The sequence below is a fragment of the Pteropus vampyrus genome, unplaced genomic scaffold, assembly GCF_000151845.1.
Source record: "Pteropus vampyrus isolate Shadow unplaced genomic scaffold, Pvam_2.0 Scaffold44, whole genome shotgun sequence".
NCBI classification, from domain to species: domain Eukaryota; kingdom Metazoa; phylum Chordata; class Mammalia; order Chiroptera; family Pteropodidae; genus Pteropus; species Pteropus vampyrus.
In genome coordinates this window covers 1,400,505-1,411,456 of record NW_011888825.1, presented here as the reverse complement: position 1 = coordinate 1,411,456, position 10,952 = coordinate 1,400,505, and the positions used below count along the sequence as shown (strand labels likewise).

At 47.6% G+C, this 10,952-nt stretch overlaps 1 protein-coding gene across 4 annotated transcripts in view; it reads left to right on the top strand.

Annotated features, from left to right (window-relative positions):
- The first annotated feature begins 380 nt into the window (after positions 1–380).
- Positions 381–10,952, top strand: part of PIK3R5 (phosphoinositide-3-kinase regulatory subunit 5) — a 72,111-nt gene continuing 61,539 nt past the window's right edge. For all 4 annotated transcript variants that reach the window (XM_011358951.2, XM_011358950.2, XM_023529942.1 and 1 more), the window contains exon 1: positions 381–519. The gene's annotated coding sequence lies outside the window, so the exon portion shown is untranslated. The remainder of the gene's footprint in view (positions 520–10,952) is intronic.

The window sequence follows — 10,952 nt, the reverse complement described above, 5'->3', positions numbered from 1 at the left end:
CACCCCAAGTCTCTCTCCTGCTCCGCCCACCTCTCCTGCGAGGTCAAAGCCGCGCTTCCGCTCCTTTGACGGAACCGCACCTTACTCCTGGGGGTTTCGGTGTTGGTGCTCCGTGCTGGCATCCCTCTTCCGACAGTGGCCGCCCACCCTCCAAGGCCTGTCCCTTCTGAAGGCAGACGGACTCAGAACTGGGGTTTGCTTTATAGGCGCTCGGCGGGCTGCGGCGAGACTCTGAGGACACATGGCTAAACTGGCACTTCGTGGACATTGCCCGGCCACCAGATGGCGTGAGAGGCCCGCTGGGTGGCCAGCCCCGCCCAGGGCCCGACCTAAATCAAAGCCCTGCCCTTCAGTGTGGCCCCGCCCCGGTCCCCGCCCCCAGCCCACCATTGGCGCGGAGCCTGGGCAGATGCCGGGACCTGCCTCCCAACTCGAGCCCCCGCGCAGTGGTCCTGACCGTAACCGGAATCGCAGGGAATCGCCGCTGGAGAGGGGCTCGGCGCCCGGCAGGGACTGCAGGTGTGAGACCGCGCGGCCGGGACGAGGGTAGCTGAGGGCACGCGTAGGGCTCATCTGAGGGCTGGGAACCGTCGGGGAGCAGTGAGCTCTGAGAGCAGTGGCTACAGCGAGTAGGCTGGACAGATCCTGCTGTCTAACGGCTTCGTGGATAGGGAACACTGCCCAGGCACGGGTTCTGCACACTAGCGTTCTCAATAATCCCGGAGACAGAAGGGGCGTCCCGGGGACCGTCCACCGTTATCTAGGTGGCCACTGCTGGACCGTCTCTGTGAGGTCCGAATGTGGCCGAAGCTTCCTGACTCCTTCGCAGGCCGCCAAGTGTCGCGGAGTCAAGGAGTCTGCTCCCCTCGTCCTGAGAATTCTCTCTGTAAGCATTAGCCACCGGGTCTTTTGCCATGAAGTCTCTGAAAGTGCCTGCCTCAGCCCTCTCCTGATAGCGAGCATGGGCCCCCAGACAGTGGCTGCTCTTCTAGAAAACTGCTCGACGCTGTCAGAGGACCAGTCTTTACACCTTGGCTGTCCCTTGCGTGACGCTGTGTGTGCATGTGTGCATGTGTTTGCGCGTGCGCGTGCGGGCTGGCCCATCCCAGGGCTGGGGTAAATAAGCAAGAAGTTCAGGTCAGTAGGAGGAAGGAGTTTGTTCAGAGGGAAAAGGAAGGCGAGATGAAAGCAGCAGGATGTGGTATCTAGTGAGTTAACAAGCCTCTGTACAGAGAGGAGAGGTGGGTTTAGGCTAAATGAAGGCTAAAAGTAGGCCAGGTCTGCTTCCAGGGCCCCTTTTGGATGGCCCTTCTCTTCCTCCCTCCCATGGTCTCTGTATCTTCCCATCCAGCTTTCCTTACTCCTGGTCTGGGACCATCTGGTAAGGCGTTGGTTCCCAGAGCTTGTAAAACACACATTCTCCAGGCCCCGGTCCCACAGTACAGCTTTCCAGGGGTGGGGTCTGGAATCCATATTCTAACATTTGAGTAAGCTTGAGTGATGACAATGAAGCCATTGCTTGGTGACTCTGTGTGATGTGGAAAGGAGACCTGGGTTCCAGCCAGGCCCAGCTTTGTGACCTAGAGCATCTTACTGCCCCTCTCCCAGCCTGTTTTCCTGTCTGTATAATGGACTCTAATAGAGACCTCAGAGGGCTGTGGAAAAATTAAATGAGGTAAGTATGGGTGTTTGCAGAAGAAGAGTGTCAAGGGCTTATCTGCTTCCTCAGCATGGCCACCATAGTGTGGAATGGTCAAGCTCTCTCTTCCTGCTTCAGGACACCCTCACTTGCTTTTTGAAGCATAACTGGCCAGGACTGTGGGTCAGGAAGGCTTGGGTCTTTGTGTACTGGGCCTCATAGGGGTTTTAAGAAATCTCTCTCTCTTATCTCTAGTTGAGATGGGGGTGGGGGGTGATTAATATCTTCTCTCCCCAAGCTGCAGTGGAAGCCACAACTTCTGCCTCCCCTGCCTGCCTCTCATGAGCCCCTTTTGTTTCTTTCAAGAATAATAGGTAGTATTGGGCAAAGCATGTTTGGGATTATTGGAGGGGTATTGATGAGGAGGCTCCACAGTGAAGGCTGTGGAGGAGGTTGGCTGTTGGAGGCTGCTCTACAGTTTCAGCTTAGTCATTGATTGTGGGATCTGCTGGCTGAGAAGTGGGAGAAGAAAGCCAGTAGCTTTTTTGCCTGGGCAACCTACAGTTGGAAGCCCCAGCTTGGATTCAGCTGAGTACTCAATCTGGGCAAATTTGGACTTGATTTAAAGAGGTTCACCCCAAGGGGATAAGCTGGTGGCTCAGTAGGACCCCTGTAAACCCAAGACTTGTTTAGCTTAGTTCTGGATGAGCTGAAAATCTGGATCAGCTTCTTGAGAGAGGAAGCTTCTGGAGTGGCCAGATAGAGTGATCACCAGGTTAAAGAAGAAGTGTTATGTTTGATTTTTGATCCTTTGGCATAGATGAAGGTAGGGAAGGGGGTATGAAGAAAAACTATATTTTCTGCTCAAGAGGAAAATGAGACATTCTCACAACAAACATATATTGCATATTAGGATTTCCATTGACTTGGAGATATACATACTTTCACATTTTAACAGCTCTGAAATCAAGATGCATCTTACTATCTGTGGCATCTTAACAGCAATATTTCTTTCTTAGTGATACACAAAATGTCGCATCTTACAATTAATAGCATCTTAGATTCTGTTAAACATGATGTGTGTTTTATAAATTTGGGGGGCATTTTAGACCTACACAGGTACACACAGAATTATCTCATTCCCATATGCAAATTTGCATACATTAATTTTCCCAGTAGCGCTACCTTCTAAACACCAAAACTTTTCACTATATCTAGTTTTAAAGGAAATCTTATAAAATGTGTTGCTTGAATTTATAAATACAGCATATTATGTCTTATTTAATAAGTTCTTGAAAATATCACATGGTTCTACCTACCATTCTCTTTTGTACCTCGGATCTGCTCAGGACACAGTTTCTACCTTTTTCTTTCATCTTTCTTTTTGCCCTTTTTCCCAGTACGTCATCGTCTTTAATCTTCACAGCCACACTCTGAAGTAGCGACAACTATTGCTCTCATTTTATGCATGAGGAGACTCAGGACCAAGCCCGCATGGCTAGAAAGTGGCAGAGTTGGGATGTCTCTAGCTGGCATCTACTCTTGACCAGAGATGACTAAGCCTGAGTGGCAGACTGCATGTGCCCTTGGGTGTGAAGTGCATGCCCTGTAGGGCACAACGTTTGGGACATGAATGTGGCGGTCCATAGGTCTTTTTTGTTTGCTTCCAGGCTAACAGCTAGGTTCTGGATAGTCGGGATTATCAGTTAAGTGACTTCTGGGTGAGATGTAGCTATAGCAAGGTGCACCCAATAGGAATGTGGGGGCAATGAATAGGAAGAAGTGGGTGATTTTGCTGGCACAAAGCAGACACTTGGTCCTTCTTGAGTCTGAGTCTACCATTTGGGGCAATAGCTTTTGGGCTTTAGAGTTTGGCCTCAGTGGGAGGCTCCTGCCTCCAGCCTCTAGCCTCCAGCCTCCCCCCACTCCCAGTCCAACCCCTCTCCTGCTGTCATGGTGATGAAAGACAACAAATCAGAGCAAGTCACTTTTCAACTGCAAACCCTGCAGAGCTGCCATTGCCCTCTGGAGAAGACCAATACCCCCTAGCATGACTAGCAAGGCCTCCCGCCACCTAGCCTGCTTCATCTTCTGAATCTCAAGCCAACCTCTGTGCCTTTGCATGTGCTATTCCTTCTCCCCACTCTCCATTGCCCTTCTTCTACCTGCCTAGTGGATCATGAATTCATCCTTGGATGCTCAGCTCAAATATTGTCATCTTCAAAGTCTTCCTTAACCCCCTCCTCACTCCACAGCACTGACTACCCCTTCCTTCTGTCTTTGCCATGCCTGTTATTGTCTTACTATCAGAGCACTCACTGCCCTGGCCTACAAGGTCTGACCAGTGACTTGGTGGCTTGCTCATGATAGCCTCCTGATGCTCAATGTGGCTAAGCTGTCACCATGAAACTCTCTAGGATCTCATAAGCAAGAGGTCCATGCACATCAACAGTGGAAGCTGCCTGAACGCAGTGTCGGGGGACAGTGTCGGGGGGAGAAGGGTGGGGTCAGGAGGGAGTGGTGTGCTTTTTATTTTCATGTACTCCAGAGTCTTCTTGCTGTTGTTGTTGATCTAGGCAAATGAGCCTGTGTGGGTTTCTTGTGGGGGCAGGGCTGGTGTGAGAGCTGATGGTGGCTTCTAGGCTTCTGCCTCCCATGGAGTGAGGGAGCCTCATTGTTGCCTGAATCTTCCACTCCTAGCCATGGGATCTTGGGTAAGTCCAAGTCTGGGTGTCAGTTTCCCCATCTGTATAGCAGCATGGCACCAGATGCTTTCTGTAGCCCCTTTCTAACCTCTGACATTCCATACATTGGCTCAGCACTTCAGCATGGAGCACTTTCTACGTGCCAAGCATGTGCTGAACTCTGAGATCCTGAGCAAGACATATTACGCTTCTGCTCTCTGGAAATTAGCCCTCTGGAAATGACAGTCTAGTAGGCAAGACACAATATACACGTATCATTTAATTACAGTCATGAGAATTATGGAGTCCTGTGAGCTACAAAGTAAAGAAAATGGTAACACTAATAATAGTAATACCTAACATTTAGTAGACACGTGCTAAATGCTCTTTGGGTGCATCCTCTGAGGTATTCTTTTCAACAACTTGGCGGGATATGTAGACTTCCTGTTCTGTGAGAATTAGATGAGATAACTGCTAGCAAGTACCTTGTCCATTATCTGGCATAGACCAGGGGCTCATCCCCTCTTCATCTCCTATATCTCCTGCATTTCTTCCTTCCCTGCCTCCCCCATACTGCAATGTCCAGCTTAACTACGTTAAGGCCATTCATACTATTACAGGGTGTCTCCCTTTTCCTTTTACTGCTCATCACCAGAGAACATGTTTCAGAGCTACTGCTGCAGGCTCCATGCTGGAGTCCTCTGCCTGTGTGCTTTCATGCTGGCCATCAACAGCAGAAAGAGCCCCCATCCACAGAAGACCACTGCGTCGTTTGCTCGGCCTTGCTTTTGTCTCTCTCTAGCTGCTCTTCTTAAAGGGTTAATAAACCTTGTTCTTCTGTCTCATCTAAGAAGTCACCTGTTCAGTCCCCACATCCTTCTTCTTTATCCAAAGTTGTTGCCCCAGAACCACGAAGTCTGCAGACGTATTTTTAGGTTTTAGGTTTGAGCATTTGTTCCTGAATGGCTTGGTGGTTTTGTCTCTAGTCAGGCAGATCTTCACATAGCCACTTCCATGCAAGCTAACTGAGGTGACTTGCCTCCTTGTTGCATTTTCTGGGTTCGTTAGATCACATCTACACCTACAACTCTTAAAGGCAAGTTTCAAACTCTCTCTAGATAGTGTGTTGTAGGAAGTGACACCCGACAGAGGAAATTGGACACTCAGACAACTTTGTTAGAGGAAGGAGAATTTATTAGGATGGGGCGGGGGAGCTTCTGGTGGTGGGGTGCAAGCGGGGGAGTAATTTCCAGACCACTGGTCTTACAGGTCGTTTGTCTTGCGACCTTGGCATTGTCAGCACTATTATAGGATTCTCGAACAGAGAGACGGGACATTGAGGCTATAAGTAGGAAGCAACACTTATTGATGCCGACACCTTCTCAGCATATTCCTATCCAAAGGCTGAGCTCTAATTGTAACATAACAAGCAGTTTTACACAGTCTTCTTATTCCTACACAGCTACAGAGATAAGAACATTAGTTGGATAGCAAGCTATGAATCAACAGATGTGAGCTGGAGAGTCCTTGAGGTGGGGGAGTAGCTATGGGAAAACATGTTAGCTGGAGAGCATAGGGCAGAATCGGGGGAGAGTTGGTTATTTCTGCAGGCCCTTTCCTTTGCATTTTTTCAGATACCTCCTCTCCTCTCTCTAGTGGGCCTCTTTGAAAAACTGATAAAAGTGACAGATCCTCCCCATCTCCCCGCAAAGCACACGTGTGCATGTGCATGCATGATTTCTCTCCTTCTCTCTTTCAAAGTTTTGCATAAAACTTCAGGGTCTTCTCAGACCTCTGCAGTCTACTGAGGAACTCAAGTTAATAATTCCTGCATCATAAAACAGGACTTTCTCTACACCAATTTCTTTGGATGCTTCCCAGCACCGCTCCACAGAAATATAAGCTGTTGTGAGAGGCAAACTGGGGGTGATAATAAGTAATGGAAATCTGCAGACTGCAGAGGAGGTCACTGGTGACTCACTGGTGAGATATCCAGGGAGCGTGCAGGGAGCTGAGCTCCCCGACCGCTCACCGAGCCACCGTCATGCGTATGCTTTCTGGATTTCTCAAGTCTTGAATTCGACTCATTTCCAATTTGATTAAAGAACATTACCTTTGCTAGTGGTGTCCTTACAAGAGGCCCTCTGTTCTTGTCCCCAAACCAGAGAACTAGATTTAAGGCCAGGAATGAGAGAGAAAATGTGTGTTTGTGACTATTCACCTCAATAGAGATGGTTTAGGATAGAGATGGCTGCCCTACTGTTTTTTTTTTTTTTTTTCTGCCACAGACATTCACAGCCTCTTGAGTTCTCAGGGTCTGGCATAGGCTTAGGGCTTTGTTTCTCTGATGTGGTCACAGCTCTTGAGACCTAGTGCCTTGAAGTCAGGTACCACATGAAGTTTGCTTTAGTTCCCTGTTTCTAAGGATTTTTAAAAGCAGGAATGGAAGTTAAGGTGGTCAAATACTTCTTTAAGCACCTACTAGGAAATTCTTGTATTCTTTTACCCCGAGATAGATTTTTGTGATGCATTATATCATTAACTTCCTTATATTGACCCCTCCTTGCACTTCTGGAATAAACTCCATTTGGTCAAGGTGTTTTATTCCTTTAACACAGCTAGGTTTGATTTGCTATGATTCTATGTAGAATTTTTACATCTATACTCATAAGTAAGGTCAGCTTGTATTTTCCTTTCTGTCTTGCTGTTGTTGACAGGCCTTGATGTGCTGGCTTTGCAAAGTGATTCTGAATGCATTTCACCTTTTGTACCCTGGGCCAGCTTATACTACAGTGGAATGATCTGTTTCTTGAAAGTTGGGTGAATGGTTCTGGTCTGTAGGTCCTCTGCTGCCAGATTCTTGGTTTCCCACTCCGCAAGCCTTCTTCTTCTCTTCTCCCTTCCTCAGTCATCCCAGGGATATACCTATCACCTCAGTGCTCCAGAACTGAGAGCCATCTTGACTCTTGGTCCATTTCCACACCGAGCTGCTTAGAGCCATCTGGAGTGCAGTTTAACTCCAGGTACTGCATTTAATGGGGATGCTGGTCAACCACTTTATACCCAGAGAAAGGTAGCCAAAATGGTGATGCTATAATACAAAATGGTTAAAGAGGTAGAGATGTTTACCTCTAGGAAAAGGACACAAGGGAGAAGTAATATCTATCTTCAGATGTTTGAAGGGCAGCATGCTTTGGAAAAGGTGAAGACCTACTCTGTGGAGGTCTTTCTCCAGGAAGCAAAAGGGACTAATGAAGGGAAATTGTAGGAAATAGACTATAGCTCACTACAGGGAAGATTTTGGAGAAATCCAGAGCAGATCAATAATGGAATAGGTGGCCTTGTTGGAGTGAGTTCCCTGTCGGGGAAAGTGTTCAGGGAAAATACAAGTCAGATGGAGAAATGATGGTGGTGAGAATGAAGACGAAGATCACTCCATTTCTAAGAGTCTCTAGTTCTCTAAATCATAGTGGCTGTGTCTGACAGGTTGTATAAAAATTGTTTGTTCTGAGAACATAATTTTAATTTAAGAAGTTCAGTGGCCTTGAATAAACAAATCCCAAAGCTGGGAAGTTCCCTCACAGATCCCATAGCCCTGCTTCACCGCTCGTTCCCTCAGAGCAGGAGCAATTTGGTGTTTAGAAAATCATAGCCATTCGTGATGAGCAACCTTGGAGCCATCACTGGATGCAGGAACCCTCACCCCTATCCTTTGCTGGAGCATGGGCTGTTCTTGAGATCTCTTGTTCTCGCTCTCCCAGTACCTAGTGAAGTACACTAATTGAGCTCCACTTCAGAATTGCCTTCCTATGTGGCTGACCCAGATAAGCTCTTGAGGTCAACCTACCCAATCTGCACGTTGAGCTGGGAATTAATGGCCTCTTGTTCTTGGGGTTTTCAAGCCAATGTTTCACAGACCTTTGCATTTTGCATTCACTTCTGTACTGACATCTTGGGACTTTCGTTCTGAGAAAACTAAAAGCTCAGAGCTTTCCTTGGCCTATTATTGTGCTTAAGAAAACATAAGGGGCTGTGCTGTGATGTTCAGACTACATGAAGGGAATAGGAGATATGATCTCTGGTCCTAACTGTTCCCTGCTTACCTCCTCATCTCTCTGAGTCTGTTCCCTCCTGGATCAAATGGACTCTACTTTTCTGATATCCTATGAGTTTTCAAAGTCTACTCTTCAGGATTAGATTTGTAGAAGTTGGTCAGATGGGCTGAGCAGAGAGGGGACTTACTCCTTCCCTCAAGGTGCCCCTTTTATGGCAGGACGACCAGTGACTATGAATCCTTCTTCAGACCACAGTAGGGTCATGCTTTCTTCTGCCCATGCTTCTCTTTTGGATGGCTTCATCTAAGGTCATTGGTGGCTTTGTAATGGCAAATGCCAATGGTCTTCTCCCAACCTGCATCTCTCTTTGAAGTTTCTGTAGCGTTTGTTGCCTAACACTTTCACCTGGAGCCTTTTTTCTCACTACTTACACCTCCCACTGTTCCTCTGCAGACTCCTGTTCTTGTCATACTCAATATGCTTGTCTCTCTCACCCAAACTCTGTCTCCAAGTCCATACTGGTTATTTTCACTATTTCATCTTCAACATATGTCCAGAGCCCAACTCTTCTTCCACAAAGTAGGCTTCCTCTGCAGACTTCCCCATTTTGTCTCCAGTGAAACCAGACTCCCAGTCTTGAAACCTTGGCGTCATCTCTGAGTCTGCCCTTCACCTTCCTATTCTCCTATCCAGCCAGTTTTTTAAAAACTAAATTTGTTGGAGTAACATTGGTTAATAAAATTATATAAGTTTCAAGTGTACAATTCTATAGTACATTATCTGTAAATTGCATTGTGTGCTCACCACCCAAAGTCTAGTCTCCTTCATCAGCTTCGATGGTGCTTCTTTCCTTAGGGTTCTTGCTTCTCTCACTTCCCCATTCTTCATTCTGCCACCTAATCCGGCTTTCGTCATTGTATGCCTGCTCGTGGGCCTTCCGGCCACAGTCTCTTCCTAGCTTCAGCAGGAGATTCTTCTTATGAAAACTCCTTCATCACTATGTTCAGAAGCCTTTGATGCTGATGCACCTCATAGGGAAAGTCCAGAACCTTGGTCTCCTGTCCAAGTGTCAAAGCCAAGTCCCACTCTTTCAGTCGTCTCCATGAATCTTCACCTTCTCCCCCAGCCAGACTGCCTGACTCACTTTCCCCAAGACTTAACGTGTGCTCTTTCCTCTTTCATCCCACTCCTGATGAAGAAAACTTCCCTGCCATTTTGTCCAGCACTGACTCCCCAGTGCCTAGCAGAGCCAATGTTGGGTGCTCCATTGGCGTTTGCTGAATGAAAAATTGCCTGGTTGAGCAGCCAGCACAGAGGAGGCCTGGCCCTCAACCTTGGATTTTTTGGCTACCCTCCGTCTGAGATCTTTCTGGGGTTCGGTCATCCTCACCCTCAGGGATTGCACCCTGCAGGCACCTCATTGGCCTTCTATGGGCATTTGAAGGGGCCGAACCATGTGTCTTTGCCCTTCAATACACAGCAAGGCAGATGTCCTCCTCTGGACTGCTTTAGACCCCATGAGCCTTTATTCCTTGGGAATCTCTTCCCATTCTCCAGGTTAGTCAGATTTATGATGAGCAGTTCACTAAGTCTGACAGGCGTAAGACCTGGGGAACTGTCCCCAAATAAGCCACTCCCAGACTGGTGACCTCTGCTTTACAGGAGCCTGGGGAAGTATCTGTTTGCAACATGGTGTTTACAAGGTAGAGGGGCTTCCTGTCCCGCCTGCCCAGCCTGCTGTGGGGCAATCAGGAGCTGTGTTTTCAGGGGGAGTGGGGCAAAGAAATGCTTGGAGGATTTCCGGGGATTCTTCAAAGATCCCCAGGAGGTGCCTGCCCATACTGACCCTGGAGGAGGTCAAGGAAAATGTAGAACTCAAGTTTTTAAATTGGGAGAAAAGAAAGTATTACTAATAATTATTATCAATTTGCATATTGCCCTTTACAGCTTTTAAACCATTGTTCACTAATGTGGCCCTATGTGTGTAATGTAGAACTATTTAGAGCAAAAAAGGACTCTCTCTTCTATTTTTCCCAAGCAGGGGGCATGGAGAAAAGACAGTGTTTTGATTTGTTTTGTTTTGTTTTATTTTGAAGGGGAGAGGAAAGAGGACTTTCTAGGGTAGGGAGAGAGTGGTGGAAAGGACTTCTCTGGGGACAGAAACCTCTCATTCCAATTCAGAGTTCACTCAAGATGGAGAGTTATGTCTTCTTCATACACACTTGAGAAATGAGCTAAGGAGGCAAAGACTGGCCTCCCTATTTCCTCAAAGGGCCTTGGCAGCCCTGGGGCACCCACCCACCAGCCTGGAACCACTGCTATGGCACCCACAAGAACACGAGCTTGTTTCCAGGGCCCCTTGCTATCTCCATTCCTAATATGAGCAGCTGGAAAGATCTGGCAAAGTGCTTCAGGCTCTCTTGGCCCTGAGGAGAGGAATACTCTGTGTTCCCTCTCAGGTGAGTGGGAAGTCCAAGAGTAGATGATCCAAAGATGGTGCTCACCCTTACCGCCTGAGTTTTAATGACCAGAGGTCGTTTTCTGTGGTTAATTCTTTTTCTGAACTCGTTAGAG